A 15,269-nucleotide genomic window follows, 5' to 3' on the forward strand; every position below is an offset into this window, starting at 1 on the left:
TATGGAGATACTGCAATATGGAGATACTGCAATGTGGGAATATTGCAATATGGAGTTACTGCAATACAGAGATACTACAATATGGAGATATTGCAATATGGAGATACTGCAATGTGGAAATATTGCAATATGGAGTTACTGCAGTATGGAAATATTGCAATATGGAGATACTGCAATGTGGAAATATTGCAATATGGAGATACTGCAGTATGGAGTTACTGAAGTATGGAAATATTGCAATATGTAGATATTGCAATATGGAGTTACTGCAGTATGGAGATATTTTAATGTGGAGATACTGCAATGTGGGAATATTGCAATATGGAGATACTGCAGTATGGAGTTACTGAAGTATGGAAATATTGCAATATGTAGATATTGCAATATGGAGTTACTGCAGTATGGAGATATTGCAATGTGGAGATACTGCAATGTGGGAATATTGCAATATGGAGATACTGCAGTATGGAGATATTGCAATATGGAGATACTGCAATGTGGAAATATTGCAATATTGAGTTACTGCAGTATGGAAATATTGCAATATGTAGATATTGCAATATGGAGTTACTGCAATACAGAGATACTACAATATGGAAATATTGCAATATGGAGTTACTGCAGTATGGAGATATTGAAATGTGGAGATACTGCAATGTGGGAATATTGCAATATGGAGATACTGCAGTATGGAGATATTGCAATATGGAGATACTGCAATGTGGAAATATTGCAATATGGAGTTACTGCAATACAGAGATACTACAATATGGAAATATTGCAATATGGAGTTACTGCAATATGGAGTTACTGAAGTATGGAAATATTGCAATATGTAGATATTGCAATATGGAGTTACTGCAATGTGGAAATTTTGCAATATGGAGGTACTGCAGTATGGAGATATTGCAACCTGGCGTTTGCCCGAGGGGAGCACGGGAAGGAGCCCCAGGGCCGGACCCAGAAGTGGAGCAGCCTTGGCACGGAGCTGCCTGGCCTTCAGCTGGGCTGAGGCATTGGGAAGGGGGGTCGCAGGACCCCCGGGGGCCAGCGCCTTGGGACAGGGGACTGGGTGCCCGGGGGAAACCCGCATCCCCTGGTTCATCCCAGCTGTGTCTTCCCAGAGCCTCGCGCCGTCGGCAGCGGCGGTTCCCTTTGGGAATGAACTTCGGGATTCCTGTTGAATTTGCAGCGGGGTGTAGGTGGTGCTGGTGGCGTTTCCCGAAGCTCCCGAGCGCTGTTTGTTCGGATCCTTCACACGCCTGTGCGATGTGATCATACCGAGCGGTGGGTGGAAGGAACAGCACCAACGCATCCCTCCAGGAGCCGGGGGGAGGTTCAGAACTGCTCTGCCTGTGGAGACAGCTCCCTGCATCACCAGCTGCCACACCGCTGCCACCAAGGTCCCTGCACACGCAGAGCATCTTGCCAGGGAAGCGGCACGCAGCGGTGGGATGCGCCGCCGTGTTTTGCTCCAGCTCCACAACAGCCAAAGGGGCCTCTGTGACGGTTTGCTTCTCCACATTCCTCACTTTTTTAAAAAAGGCAAAAATCAGGTTTTGCCTTTCCAGCCCGGTGCAGTGAGAACTGGAATATTATCACTCGGAAGGCAAAAAAAAAAAAAAACAAAAAACAAACAAAAAAACCCCAACAGGGTGGTGGAATTGCACCGTCAGGAGCAGCACAGCATTCATCGAAGTTGCTCAGTGCCCTTGTTAATGCGCAGGCTCTGGGGTCAGGTCTCGGCGACGTCACTGCACGTCCAGCTCCACGTCAAGCGCCAGCTCCCAGGGCCGGGTGACGACGCGGCACCGCGCTGGGACGGGCAGCGGCTCGTGGTGCCAGCGCTGGGCTGAGACGTCACCGGTGCCATTTAAGACACGTCGGTGGCCTTTCCACATGGGTGGCCAGACCGAGGTCCTGTGACAGCCTCGGCCTTAAGGCTTGCAGCGCCCTTGGGAAAGCACTCAGCATCCTGCAGGATCGTGGCCCTACGCTGCAAAACCGGGCAGCTGACGAGCAGCCGGGTTTTGGTTTGGGGTTTTTTTTTTGTTTCTGCACGATGGCAGCATTAGAAATTCAGTGTCTGGATGTTGCAACGCTCATCACAGTTGTAGATCTTGGCTGTTTGTGCTGGCCACGTCTGACTCCTGTCCTGTTTTGCTGCACGCTCTAAATTCACCACCACCCCCCCGTTGGGTCGGTGTGTTGTGACCCTCTTGGAGCTGCTCCCTGCAAACACCTTCTTCTTCACTTCCAGGTACTTGGGAGCTGCTCGTTGGACACAGCGGCTCCCCTGCAGCACTTGCCCAGAGCAGGCTCTTTGCGGTCCTCCTGACGGCCACGCAGCTGGGCTAACCGGGCTGCTGGACCCCCAGGAGCTGCTGGACCCCCAGGAGCTGCGAGACCCCCAAGGAGGTGCAGGACTCCCAGGAGCTGCAGGACCCCCCAGGAGCTGTGGGGCTGCAGGGACCCCCAGGAGCTGCGGGACCCCCTGGGAGCTGCAGGACCCCTCAGGAGCTGTGGGACCCGCAAGACCCCCAGGGGCTGTGGGAGCCCCCTGGAGCTGCAGAACCCCCCAGGAGCTGCGGGACCCCCCAGGAGCTGCGAGACCCCCCAGGAGGTGCAGGACTCCCAGGAGCTGCAGGACCCCCCAGGAGCTGTGGGGCTGCAGGGACCCCCAGGAGCTGCGGGACCCCCTGGGAGCTGCAGGACCCCCCAGGAGCTGTGGGGCTGCAGGGACCCCCAGGAGCTGCAGGCCCCCCTGGGAGCTGCAGGACCCCTCAGGAGCTGTGGGACCCGCAAGACCCCCAGGGGCTGTGGGACCCCCCTGGAGCTGCAGAACCCCCCAGGAGCTGCGGGACCCCCCAGGAGCTGCGGGACCCCCAGGAGCTGCGGGACCCTCCAAGAGCTGCAGGACCCCCAGGAGCTGGAGGACCCCCCAGGAGCTGCAGGATCCCCATGACCTTTGGGACTGCCAGGAGCTGCGGGACCCCCTGGGAGCTGCAGGACTCCCCAGGAGCTGCGGGACCCGCAGGACCCCCAGGGGTTGCGGGACCCCCCCCAGGGGCTGCGGGACCCCCCTGGAGCTGCAGGACCCCCGTGAGCTGCAGGATCCCCATGACCTGTGGGACCCCCAGGAGCTGCGGGACCCCCCAGGAGCTGCATGACAGCAAGGTGCAGGGGGTTTGCCGCCTGCCCCTCCCCCCCCCCCCCCCCCCCAGAGCAACCCCAGCTCCCCGAAATCCCGTCCTGGTGCTGAGGGCACAGTGACATCTCACGGCATTCCCTGCCGCTGCCCAGCGTTTCCCAGGAGAAGGGAACAGCGCCCGCACCTCATCCAGCGGGACGCTGCCACGTGGTGCTGCTAGAGCAGGGACCCGGAGGGATGTTCATCCCTGGAGGAGCTTCTGGCCTGACATCCTCGTTACAGACATTTGCACAGGATGAATTGATTTCTGAAGAAATAATTTTTAAAAGTAGGGCAGGAAGGTCTGGCGGCCAGAGCCCTCAAACACCAACGTCACCCAAGTCCCTTCTTGTGTCCCTCAGGACACCACATCCAGGCTTGTGCCTCTCCCGCGCCGGCAGGATAAAGCAGGGAAGCGGCAGATGTTCCTTGATGGTGATGTGGTGATGTGATGGATTCACCCCCCGTAGCTGATGGCATCAACGCCACGTCCTGCTCCACCGTGGAGCCTCCACACGCTGCTCGTCCTAGCGAGCCGCAGGAAGGAACGATGGCCAGGCACCAGCCCTCCAGCCACGTCCCTCAGGGCTCTCTGATGGTCACCGGGGCTGGCAGCCCCGCTGGTGACACCAGGGGGGTCCCAGGGGGGGCTGGGACAAGGAGCCGCGGTGCCAGGGGAGGTGACACCAGAGGGGTCTGAGGTGGGATTGGGACAAGGAGCCACGGTGCCAGGGGAGGTGACACCAGGAGGGTCCCAGGTGGGGCTGGGACAAGGAGCCACGGTGCCAGGGGAGGTGACACCGTCAGGGCGGCCTGGTGACACCAGGGGGGTCTGAGGTGGGACTGGGACAAGGAGCAGCGGTGCCAGGGGAGGTGACACCAGAGGGGTCTGAGGTGGGGCTGGGACGAGGAGCTGCGGTGCCAGGGGAGGTGACACCAGAGGGGTCTGAGGTGGGATTGGGACAAGGAGCCACGGTGCCAGGGGAGGTGACACCGTCAGGGCGGCCTGGTGACACCAGGGGGGTCTGAGGTGGGACTGGGACAAGGAGCAGCAGTGCCAGGGGAGGTGACACCAGAGGGGTCTGAGGTGGGGCTGGGACAAGGAGCCGCGGAGCCAGGGGAGGTGACACCAGGAGGGTCCCAGGTGGGGCTGGGACAAGAAGTGGCAGTGCCAGGGGAGGTGACACCGTCAGGGTGGGCTGGTGACACCAGGAGGGTCCCAGGTGGGATTGGGACAAAGAGTGGCAGTGCCAGGGGAGGTGACACCGTCAGGGTGGGCTGGTGACACCAGGAGGGTCCCAGGTGGGGCTGGGACAAGGAGTGGCAGTGCCAGGGGAGGTGACACCGTCAGGGTGGGCTGGTGACACCAGGAGGGTCCCAGGTGGGGCTGGGACAAGGAGCTGCAGTACCAGGGGAGGTGACACCAGGAGGGTCTGAGGTGGGGCTGGGACAAGGAGCCGCGGTGCCAGGGCTCCCAACGGAACGGCCCAACGCTGCAGATGAAGCTTCCCTGGCAGCAGGACGGGGTCTCTCAGGGGTCTCCCCAGCGTGCAGAAGGGCTCTGCTGCTCCTGGGACAAGCTCCCTCCCAGCACCCTGCAGGATGAGAGCCAGGCTCCCCTTGCACAGAGCCTCTGGGCTGTGGGTGGGGGGGCTGGCACAGGGGCTCGGGTTGGTTCTCAGGGTCTCATCCTGCCCCCAGGGGCTGGGGGCTGCTGGTTGGGGGTGCCTGGTTGGTGCGTGGTGGGCGCTCTCTGCTTCTCTCTTGGCCTCAGGACGTGGAGTTGAAGCCGCTGGGCTTGTCCTGGTGCCCCGCGGTGTTGCCAGCCTCGGCGTCTGCGGGGGGGTCCCCGCTGCGCATCACGCTGCCGCTCAGGCCATCGCCCTGTAACACCGGGGTGGGGGGTTTCCCCCTGTATAAGCTTTTTTGTTGTTGTTGTTGGTAGCTGCTAAGTATGGCTGCAGCTTTTCTTTAGCTGTTACAGCAAGAATTTAATTTGGATGTGGTGATGGGGAGGATAATCAAATGTTGCTCCTGCTGTGCTCTCGCTTTTACCGGGGCTGAGGATTATTGTTTGCCAGCAGTGCTGGTGCGGGTGTTCGCTACCCAGTTTATAATCTGGGTCACAAGCAGAGATTTAATAAGGGGGAAGTGATTTCGTTGTGTAGAGACAGATAGAACAGAAGCTCGGAGCCCCTTGGAGGGATGAAACCTCTGGATTAAGCCTCGTCAGGGCGCGATAAACCAGCCCTTCCCGGTACCCACCAGAGCTGCGTGAGCATCTCACATCTGTGATCCCCGTCCCGCATCCCTGGCTCGGGCAGCTCGGCGCTGGGGCTGCCCATCCTGCCTGGCTGCCAGCAGCAGGGCCGGAGCGGCAAAAGAAATTGGGAAAAGTCTCCTGAACCGCGTCATCACGGGATGCACGGGCACTTAAAACCTTTATGCGCAGCGTGTCTGCCTTTTCCCATTTAGTTACCGGCAAACGGAGGGAGCGCTCTGTAAACTTTAATAGAAACACTCATTCCATCCCCTTTTCCTTCCGCATCCCAACCTGCACGTATCCATCTGGGGTCTGTTTGCTGACCTGACTCGTTTATTCAGGCTAATTGCTCCCCGAGATCATTATAGCTGGAGCACAGGCATCTCCTAGCTGGCCGTCAGTGCCCTCCGCGCGGGCTGGAGACCCCCAGTGCCCACAGGTACTCCGAGGTGACAAGGTATAGCTGCCCTTGAGCGAATCAGTTGGTGTCCTCCTGCACCACCCCTGCCTTCGCCCTGGCTCTGCAGCACAGGACGGCCGGACGCTGTGTCGGGGAGCAAGCTCCTCACCCATCGTTCATACCTGTGGCACCCATCGGGGTGCACCCTGGGGGCGTAGGGGGGGAGGGGAGGGGATTTAAGGTCCCGCAGCGCTGGAGGGCATCGTGCCGGGGTGGCCACTGCAGGCGTTGGCCATGGTGGCCCGTGCCATGGTGGGAAATGCCCGCGGCTAAACTGCGCCGCGGGGAGCTGGGTCCTGGCGAGCCGGCGCGGTGTCCCCTAAGGGGGCTGCCACCCACGGGGGTCAGCACCCAGGGCCCGAGCTGCCGTTGGCCCCGACCCCCGGCTCAGTGGGTGTCGTTGTTCTTCGTCTTTTCCTTAGAAAAGTGGAGAGCTGGCTGCAGGGTGGGAGAGCTGCCGGGGGCGAGAGAGCTCCTTGGAAAACTCCTTCCCATTTTAGCTGTGCCACCGCCTGCTAGAACAGGTCAGGTACAAACTTTGTCACCTCTGGACCCTTTGGGGTCAGTATTTAATGGTATGGGGGTAATTTGTTGGAATGGCAGAAAGCAATTCAGTGGGAAAAGCTGGGGGGGTGGTCGGGAAACACACGGAGGCGACAGCTAATCCTTTTAAAACCGCTACGGGAATATTCCAGGGAGTTTTAGGCAGGAGGGAGGGTGGCTTGGTGGTTCGGCCCGTGATGTACCCGCCGGTGACTTCAGCAGTTTCCCCTTCTTGCCCCGTGAAGCCACCGAAGAAGCGTGACATGGAGCCGTCCCCAAAAGGTCGGCATGCGGCATCTGCACGGGATCACTCCTGGGTGATCCAGGCCAGGACGGCAGCACTTGGAGAATCCACTTGGGAGGGGAGAGGGAATTCCTGGCCGGCCGGGCAGAGCTGGGTCCCCCAAAGGGTCAGCCCTCGCCGCTGGTGATGGACCCAGAGGAAGAAATCCCTGAACAGCAGCCGTGTGACACGAGCAACTTTCTCGATCTCCTCTAAATAGGAAACATTCCGGTTCTGTGGAGTCTTGCCAGCTCCTCTGAACTCTACGTCGAGTTTGGGAGCAAAGCAGAAAGAAGAAAAAAAAAAAAAGAAAAAAAAAAAATCGCTATTGCATTATTCATGCGTGAAAACAATTCCTTACAAGTGCTCCCCGGGGATCTATCCTACCTCCGAGCCCTCTTACATCCCTGGCAATTTATAGGTATTAGGAGAGCGCCTAAGCGGACAGATCCTCGTGTTGTTTTAAATCAGGGCAGAGATTAATCGTTTGGGTCTGGACTGTAATTATTCCCTTTCCACATGAGGTACGTTCCTAAAAAAAAAAAAAAGGGGGGACCGAAATTTTTAGTGAAGCTGGATTTAACTCAACGGATCGTCTTGGCCGAAGAGGGGGGAAAATGTGCAAACGTCCAAACGTTCCAGTGGGACAATTAAAAATATGCATTTTGGAAATGCTCCAGTGTTTCAGGCGGAGTGAAGCGCTCGGATTGCTTGGAAGCAGATCTTTTCCACTTGGAAATTCCCCCGAAGCAAAGAACCGGGGAGGTTGAGTGGGGGGGGGACAGAACCTGTGGGTGACGCTCGGTGCCAGCGTCCCTTTTCTGGGCTGACTGGTGGTTCTTGGCGCCCGCAAGGGTTTTCCCTTTCCCTGACGGCCCAGAAGCTGCCTCTTTCTTTCATCCCAGCCCAAACGGAGAAGCTTGGTCCTTCCGTCGCTTTTCCTGCAGTCCGGCTGTCACGCCGTGACGCTGCGGTGACGCCGCTGGAGATGGGGATTTCTTCCCCGATGTGGATGTAAACGGGAACATGCCGGGGGGGACGGTCTCGTTCCTGGTGCCCCTTTGGCTTCGGAGAGCTGGAGGAGTTTCTTTCTGGGTTTAACTGAGGCAGAAGCCATCCCTTCCCAGCCTTGTGCCACCCTGTGCCAGGGGACACCCTGCCGCTCCCCGGCTTGTGCGCCGCCACCGCTCCCTGCCTCAGTTTCCCTGCCCGCGCAGAGGGAGATGGGCTCGAGCATCCTTGGTCCGTGCTGCTCTGAGGTGTGACTGTGGGGTGGGAAAAGCCTGGGGATGCCAGGAGATGGCACCATCCTCCCAGCTGGGGCTGCCAGCCTGGAACTGGGGTGCCCCGCTCCCCCCGCTGGGGATGTGCTGGCCTTTGGCAGGGTGGTGAGCCCTCCGAGCCGCCCCTCGGGACGGCTGCCCACGCCATGCCCTCGTGCACCCTGTTGCACCCTGCTGCACCCCCTAAAATACTGGCGCACCCCATAAAAACCTCATGCACCCCCTAAAAACCTGGTGCACCCCGTAAAAACCTCATGCACCCCCTAAAATCCTGCTGCATGCCGTAAAAACCTCATGCACCCTGTAAAAACCTGCTGCACCCCCGAAAAACCTGGTGCACCCCGTAAAAACCTCATGCACCCCCTAAAATCCTGCTGCATGCCGTAAAAACCTCATGCACCCTGTAAAAACCTGCTGCACCCCCCGAAAAACCTGGTGCACCCCGTAAAAACCTTATGCACCCCCGAAAAACCTGGTGCACCCCGTAAAAAAACTCATGCACCCTGTAAAAACCTCATGCACCCCCTAAAATCCTGGTGCACCCCGTAAAAACCTCATGCACCCCGTAAAAACCTGCTGCACCCCATAAAAACCTGGTGTACCCCATAAAACCTGGTGCACCCCATAAAACCTCGTCCCCCCACTAAACCACCACCAGCCCTGCGCTGCTGCCCAGCTTTGCAGGGCGAGGGCAGAGCGCTCACTCTCGGCCGTGGTAGTGCCCCGTTTTGGGATCATTTGGTTCCTTTTTCGGCAAAAACAGGAATTATAAAGTGCTGGGCAGCAGCGTTTTGCTTCCTGCCCCCCACTCCGGCTGAGGGAGACAGATTTTTTTTTTTTTTTTTTTTTTTTTTTTTTTTGCCCTGCGTTCTGCTCAGCAGCCCGGCACAGAGGTGGCCGGGCAACCTGCCAGGTTGTCTTTTCTCTTCTATAAAATTTCTGGGTCTTTTACCAGTGTTTGGGGGGACAAACGTGGGAGACAAAAAGGAGAAGGGTGAAAGCTGGGGCGGGTGGACCCCGGGCTCTGGGCCACCCAGCGTGGGCAGGCGTCGGGTGCTCTTTGCTGTTCCCCAGCCCCGTTTCGGTGGCTTCTCCGTGTTGGCATCGGGCAAAAGACCCTCGCCCAGGTGGGTGGGCTCCGCCGAGCTGGGATGCGCCACGCATGGTCCCAGCATCTCTTACCTCAGTGCATCGTTGCTGCCTGGCTCAGCAGCGACTCTGGTTTTAATAGATTGGTCAGTTCTGGGTGCATCAGCAGGTGCCTGTCGGGTGCAGCGCAAACCTTCCCAAACCACCGGCCAAAGGAGCGTGTGGTCAAGTGGGAATTTTTCCCTTCTTTCCCTTTTTTTCTTTTTTTTCATTTTTCTCCGGTTCTTTCCATACAGCTGCCGCCGTTGCCCCTGGGGTGCCCACCCTGACCTTGCTGCCACCCCCATCGCCAGCAGCGACCACCAGCGGGTTGGGAAAACCGGAGCATTATTGCCCGGACCCGACCTCCCCACCGAAGGAGCTCGCCCCCCAGCCCCGCCAGCCCTGCTGGGATGTCTCCCCAGCTTCCCCATGGATTTTTCCGCCGGGCTCGGTGCGGGGCTGGCTGGCAGCCTGCCTGGCAGCTTTACCCGGCCGTTCAAAGGCTTTTCTTGTTCTGCGCCCGGGCTCCTGGGGCGCCCCGAAGAAGGGCTCCTTTCACAGCCCGGCCTTTCCTAGACAGAAATTGTCATTTTTTGTCAAACACAGCTTCCCTTCTCCTGGCCCGCAGCCTTTCGCCCCCCTGCGCCCTGACGTCAGGCCGCCTCGGTGATGCTCTGGGCGGCATCTGATCCTCCCAGTTCTTTTCAGTGGGTTGCGACGATGGGCGAGAGGGGCAGCCACCGCGTGCTCCCGAAGGAGCCCACTGGGTTTGCACCTTGTCTCAGCCCCACCTGGGACCCTCCTGGTGTCACCAGCCCACCCTGACGGTGTCACCTCCCCTGGCACTGCCACTTCTTGTCCCAGCCCCACCTGGGACCCTCCTGGTGTCACCAGCCCACCCTGACGGTGTCACCTCCCCTGGCACTGCCACTTCTTGTCCCAGCCCCACCTGGGACCCTCCTGGTGTCACCAGCCCACCCTGACGGTGTCACCTCCCCTGGCACTGCCACTCCTTGTCCCAGCCCCACCTCGGACCCTCCTGGTGTCACCAACAGGGCTGCCAGCCCCGGTGACCATCAGAGAGCCCTGAGGGATGCGGTGAACCTTGTTACCCAGTTTGTTGATGCAACAGGGGGATAAAAAGAGTTATTTAATTTTTTTAATTTTTTTTCTGGTTTGTAATGCTGCCTGGGCTTTCAGGGCTGCCTGTGAGGGAGGTTTGCAGCGTGGGCGTGCAAACCGTGTTGCACGCCGGAGGGACCACAGCTCAGCATCGCCAGAGAGCTGCGGGCACGCTCAGCACCGCTGCGTCCTCCGAGGGGACCGAGGGCTCCCAGCACCTTTTCTACGACAGGGAAACGATGGCGAGGAGCCGGCGCAGCCCCGGCAGGGCTGTCGGGAGGGGAAGCTGGAGCAGGCATTGCGGAGGGTGTTTTCCTTGGGGCAGCTCTTGTGAAACCAGGCAAGGCAGCGCGCCGTCACCGAGCTGAGGTGCGATGTCACAGCTCAGGAAACCGTTGCAACACAACCCCCCAAAATAGAAACCATCCCCTGAAAACTAATCCCCCTTCTCCCTGCCTGAATTCCCCTCCTTGCATCACCCACGGCTCCCGGCTCTGTTGTAACACCCGAAGGGCAGAACCGCGACGGCCGGGGCCACCGCGGGCCGTGGGCTCTGTGCCGCTCCGTGCGCGCGGCCACGCCACCGCCCTCGGTGACTCTCGACTTTGCCCGCGCTGCTCCTTGCGCTCGAAATTTTCCAGGCCTGGCACGAGCCCAAGGGGCGAAGTTTGTTTTGCAACCGAGCAAAATCGGCTCAGTGTTGTCGAGCCGGAGCGGCCGCCTGAGCAAAGTGCGGCTCTGCCTGACTCGTCCCCGTCAAACGGCTGCGTCTTATCTGGGTCCCACCGCAGCTCTGCACAGGGTTGTCCCCTGGCCAGGTCCCCTTGGCCACAGGGTCCTGTCCCCACCGGGTTACACTTGCAGTGGGTCTCAGAGGTCCCTCCGTATGGGGACCGGGCAGGCTGGGCAAGCTGGCACCGCTGCTCCTTGTCCCAGCCCCACCTGGGACCCCCCTGGTGTCACCAGCCCACCCTGACGGTGTCACCTCCCCTGGCACCGCCGCTCCTTGTCCCAGCCCCACCTGGGACCCTCCTGGTGCCACCCAGCCCACCCTGACGGTGTCACCTCACACTGGGTCTCCCCTAATGGGGTGCATGGCCCCATGGTGGTCCCAGGGGCATGGGGACACAGTGAGCCTCCCCCTGGGTGGCAGACGGGGAGGGCGAAGGCAGAACTGCCGCCGAGGGTGGTGGCACCCAGCTCTTGTCCCCCCCGTCTGTCAGTCCATCGGGAGCTGAATCCCGAGTGTTTGGGGGCGCCGCTGCGGGTGCGGAGGCAGCGTGGCGGCGCGGTGCTGAGCCTTCCCCTCCCTGGGTTTGTCTCGCTTGGGAAACGCAGGTGCGAGATGCTGCAAGATCTCGGAGGATCTCCAAGCGCTTGGGAAGATCCGATCCCTCCAGGGTCTCTCCCTCCTTCCCGGAGGAGTTACGGCAGCAGAGGACGCCTGGACCTGTTCTACCTGTGTGCCATTTCCCTGGGCAGGTCCGGATTCCTGCCGTTCCTGCCGGGCTGAGTCACGCGTGTCTCCTGCGGGCTCCAGCACCGTCCCCACAGCTCCCAACCCCTGCGATCCTTCACCTCCATCTCCGCTTCCGAAGGTGGCGGCTGAGTCATTCCCATGGGAGTGGGAGGGTTGCCTATCGCGGCCGGGCGCTCTCAGCCCCGCGGGGGGGACACACACACACAACCCTTTGCTTTCCCACGTTCCCGGGGGATCTTTCCCCGGCGCTTGCGGGGGCTTCGGCGGTGCCGATGCTTTGCCAAAGCTCCCGGTTCGGCTGGCGCTGGATGCCCGGGAGGTCGCTGCGTGGGGACACCGGGGCCGCGGGGTGCTGAGTCAGCGCTGGCGGCGCGGGGTGCTGAGCCTGCCAGGCAGGCACAATGCACACGGCAGATAAAACAAGCAGAACAAGGGCAAATACATCAAGCTGGGGCATGTGCCGCACATTGTGACCTGCCGCTGCGCCCGCTGCGGCGGCCGGATTAATGGCCCGAGACTGAGCGCCTCTGTTCAGCCGCCGGCTGCGATCCCGACGGGATCGGCTGCTTTCTCCCAGCCATGCGCTGGCTTCCCACCGCAGCTCTGCCAGGGTTGTCCCCTGGCCAGGTCCCCTTGGCCGCAGGGTCCTGTCACCATGGGGTTACACTTGCAGTGGGTCTCAGAGGTTCCTCCGTATGGGGACCGGGCAGGCTGGCGCTGCTGCTCCTTGTCCCAGCCCCACCTGGGACCCTCCTGGTGTCACCAGCCCACCCTGACGGTGTCACCTCCCCTGGCTGGTGGCACCTCCGTTTGCCCCACTCCGATGGCTCCGGAGAACGGAAGGGCACGGCGAGGCTCCCGGAGCGGGAATACCTTCCCTAGGGAATTTTTCCTGAGGTACCTCAGACATCTCGCCTGGTGGGTCCCCAAGGTCACCCCGAGCATCCACCCCCTTCCCCCCGCATCCCGCCGCCCCCTGGGGGGCTGCTCCCCCGAAAGCCCCCTGCATCCCACCCCACCGCTGCAAAGCCCCGGAGGGAAGCTGGAGGAGGGGGAAAATCCGCGCCTGGCCTCGGGATGTCTGAGGGCACGGCCAGACGTGCAGCCACTCGAGTGCTCCGCGGGCAGCGGGGCGGCCGCGGCTCAATGCCCCCTGTGTCCAGCACGAGGACCTGTGGCTTCTGGTGACCGCAGTCACTTGCCCAGCTTGGCCAAACCCCACGGTGGCCAAAACACCTGACGCAGGGACCTGGCACCCCACCGCCGGCATCTGCCCCTCTGCCCCCCCGGGAGGGTTCCTGCTGCCTCTGGCCACGCTGGGGTCCCCTCCCCCAGCTGGATAAAGATAAAAATATATATAGAATAGATTCTTGGGCTACCCAGCCCGCTATTGACATAGCCCCAGAGGTGCCAGCCGCGGTGCCGCGGCCAACAAAGCCCCTTTTTAGTGGCCAGGCTTGAGCCGGGGGAGCCCGTGGGTCAGAAATCCTTTATTTATAGAGGCGTTCTGCAAAGAAAAGGTGTAAACAGAAGTGGGGGAGCTAAAGAAAATGTCTGGGAAGGAACAAAACCCCAAGGAGTTATTTAGGAAAAGAGGCGGGGGGGGGGGGGGGGGGGGGGAGAAAGAAAAGAGAAAAAAAAAAACCCTCGAATAAAATGTACATTCACGGGGGAAAAGCCCGTCTATGAAAGAGCCTTTTAAGCTGGCAGAAAAACAGAACCGGTGCTGCAAGATAAAGCCAGGAAAAAAAAAATAAATCCAATAAGGCCCCGTTTTAGAGGGCAGGAGGGGACGTTGGAGGCGCTTTTCCCTGGATCCCCCCCTGGATGGGTCGAAGCCCCCACCCAGGGTCCAAATCCAGGCTGGGGGAGCCCCGGGATGCTGCCAGGTCCAGCAGCCCCGAGCTCACGCGTCCCGGCGCCGGGATGCTGGGACCTGGCAGCATCCAGCGGTTGCTGCCTGCCCCTGGGCATAATATTTAATTTATCCCAAGCACATACATTAAGAAAATAAACGGGGGGGTGGGGTACGGGGGACGACGGGACACGACCAAGCCCCCCTCCCCACAGTTGCCACAGCCTGATTGATTTTGGTGTTCAACAGAGAAGCCGAAAACATCCCGGCGGCTACAACTGGGGTTTGTGTGAGCCATCGGGGAGGGGGCGGGGGGGGCCGAGGGCGATGTTTTCCCTTTCCCTAATTTTTCATGTTCACCATCCAAAATAAACAGGCGGCCGGAGGCTTTTTTGCCGGACACCAGCACACAGCCCCCTTGTTACACGCCGCGGCGGGGCGGGATATCGGTGGGGCTTCGGCGGTTGGGGGTTTGGGTTTGTTGGGGGGGTTGGGTTTTTTTTTTTTTATTTCCTTTTTTTTTTTTTTTTTTTCACCGCCACATCCAAATATTTTAAGTGGAGATTAAAGGAATCTCTGTGGCGAGCGGGACGAGCGGGTAAAGCATCCTCGGCGCGTGATGGCTGCGGATGGTGGCAGCGCCGGCGACGTTCATGATGCATCCATCCCTCACGGGGGCTGGGGTCACCCCCTCGCACCAGTGGGGCACGGAGGGTGCTGGGCGGCGGGGGGTGGCCTCAAGCACCTGCAGCAAGGTTTTCCCTAAATTCATCCCTTTCCCAGGGTGGGATCCAGTTTTGCCCCCCAAATTCATCCGTTTGTCAGGGTGGGATTCAGTTCCCCCACCCCTAAATTAATCCGTTTCCCAGGGTGGGATTCAGTTTGCCCCCAGATTAATCCCTTTGCCAGGGTGGGATTCAGTTCGCCCCCAGCCCGGCTGTGCCGTGGTGCTGAGCGTGGCAGGATCTGGCCCGGCCTCACTTGGCTTGGCTGGGGAGGAATAACCCCTTTAATCGCCAAACGGAGAATAAGCCGCGGACAAAGAGCAATTGGAAAAGGGAGGAAATAACACCCCCCCCCCCCCCGCCGAGCTGCGGGGCGCACCTTGCCAGCAGCGGGCCGGACAATTCACTAATTGTTTTTGTGGTTTTATAACAGCAGGAAAAGCACGAAACCCTCGAGCGGCGCTGGGAGGGCGGCTGCAGCGGCGCTGGGCGATGCTCGGCCCGTGCTTCCGAAACAGCGCCCGGCTGGCGAGCAGCCGGAGGGTGCTGGTGGGTGCTGGGGATGCTGGTGGGTGCCAATGGTACCTAATGGGTGCTGGTGGGTACTAATGGGTGCCAGGGATGATGGTGGGTGCCACTGGGTGCCGGTGGGTGCTGGTGGGTGCCAAGGATGCTGGTGGGTGCCACTGGTGCTGGGGATGCTGGTGGGGTGCTGGGGATGCCGTTTGGTGCGGGGGATGCTGGTGGGTGCTGGGGATGCTGGTGTGTGCCAAGGGTGCCTAATGGGTGCTGGTGGGTGCCAAGGGTACCAATGGGTGCTGAGGATGCTGGTGGGTGCTGGGGATGCTGTTCGGTGCTGGGGATGCTGGTGGGTGCCAATGGGTACTGGGATGCGGTGGGTGCCAGGGATGCTGGTGGGTGCCAATGGGTACTG

Source organism: Falco peregrinus, chromosome 17, assembly GCF_023634155.1.
Source record: "Falco peregrinus isolate bFalPer1 chromosome 17, bFalPer1.pri, whole genome shotgun sequence".
Classification (NCBI taxonomy): domain Eukaryota; kingdom Metazoa; phylum Chordata; class Aves; order Falconiformes; family Falconidae; genus Falco; species Falco peregrinus.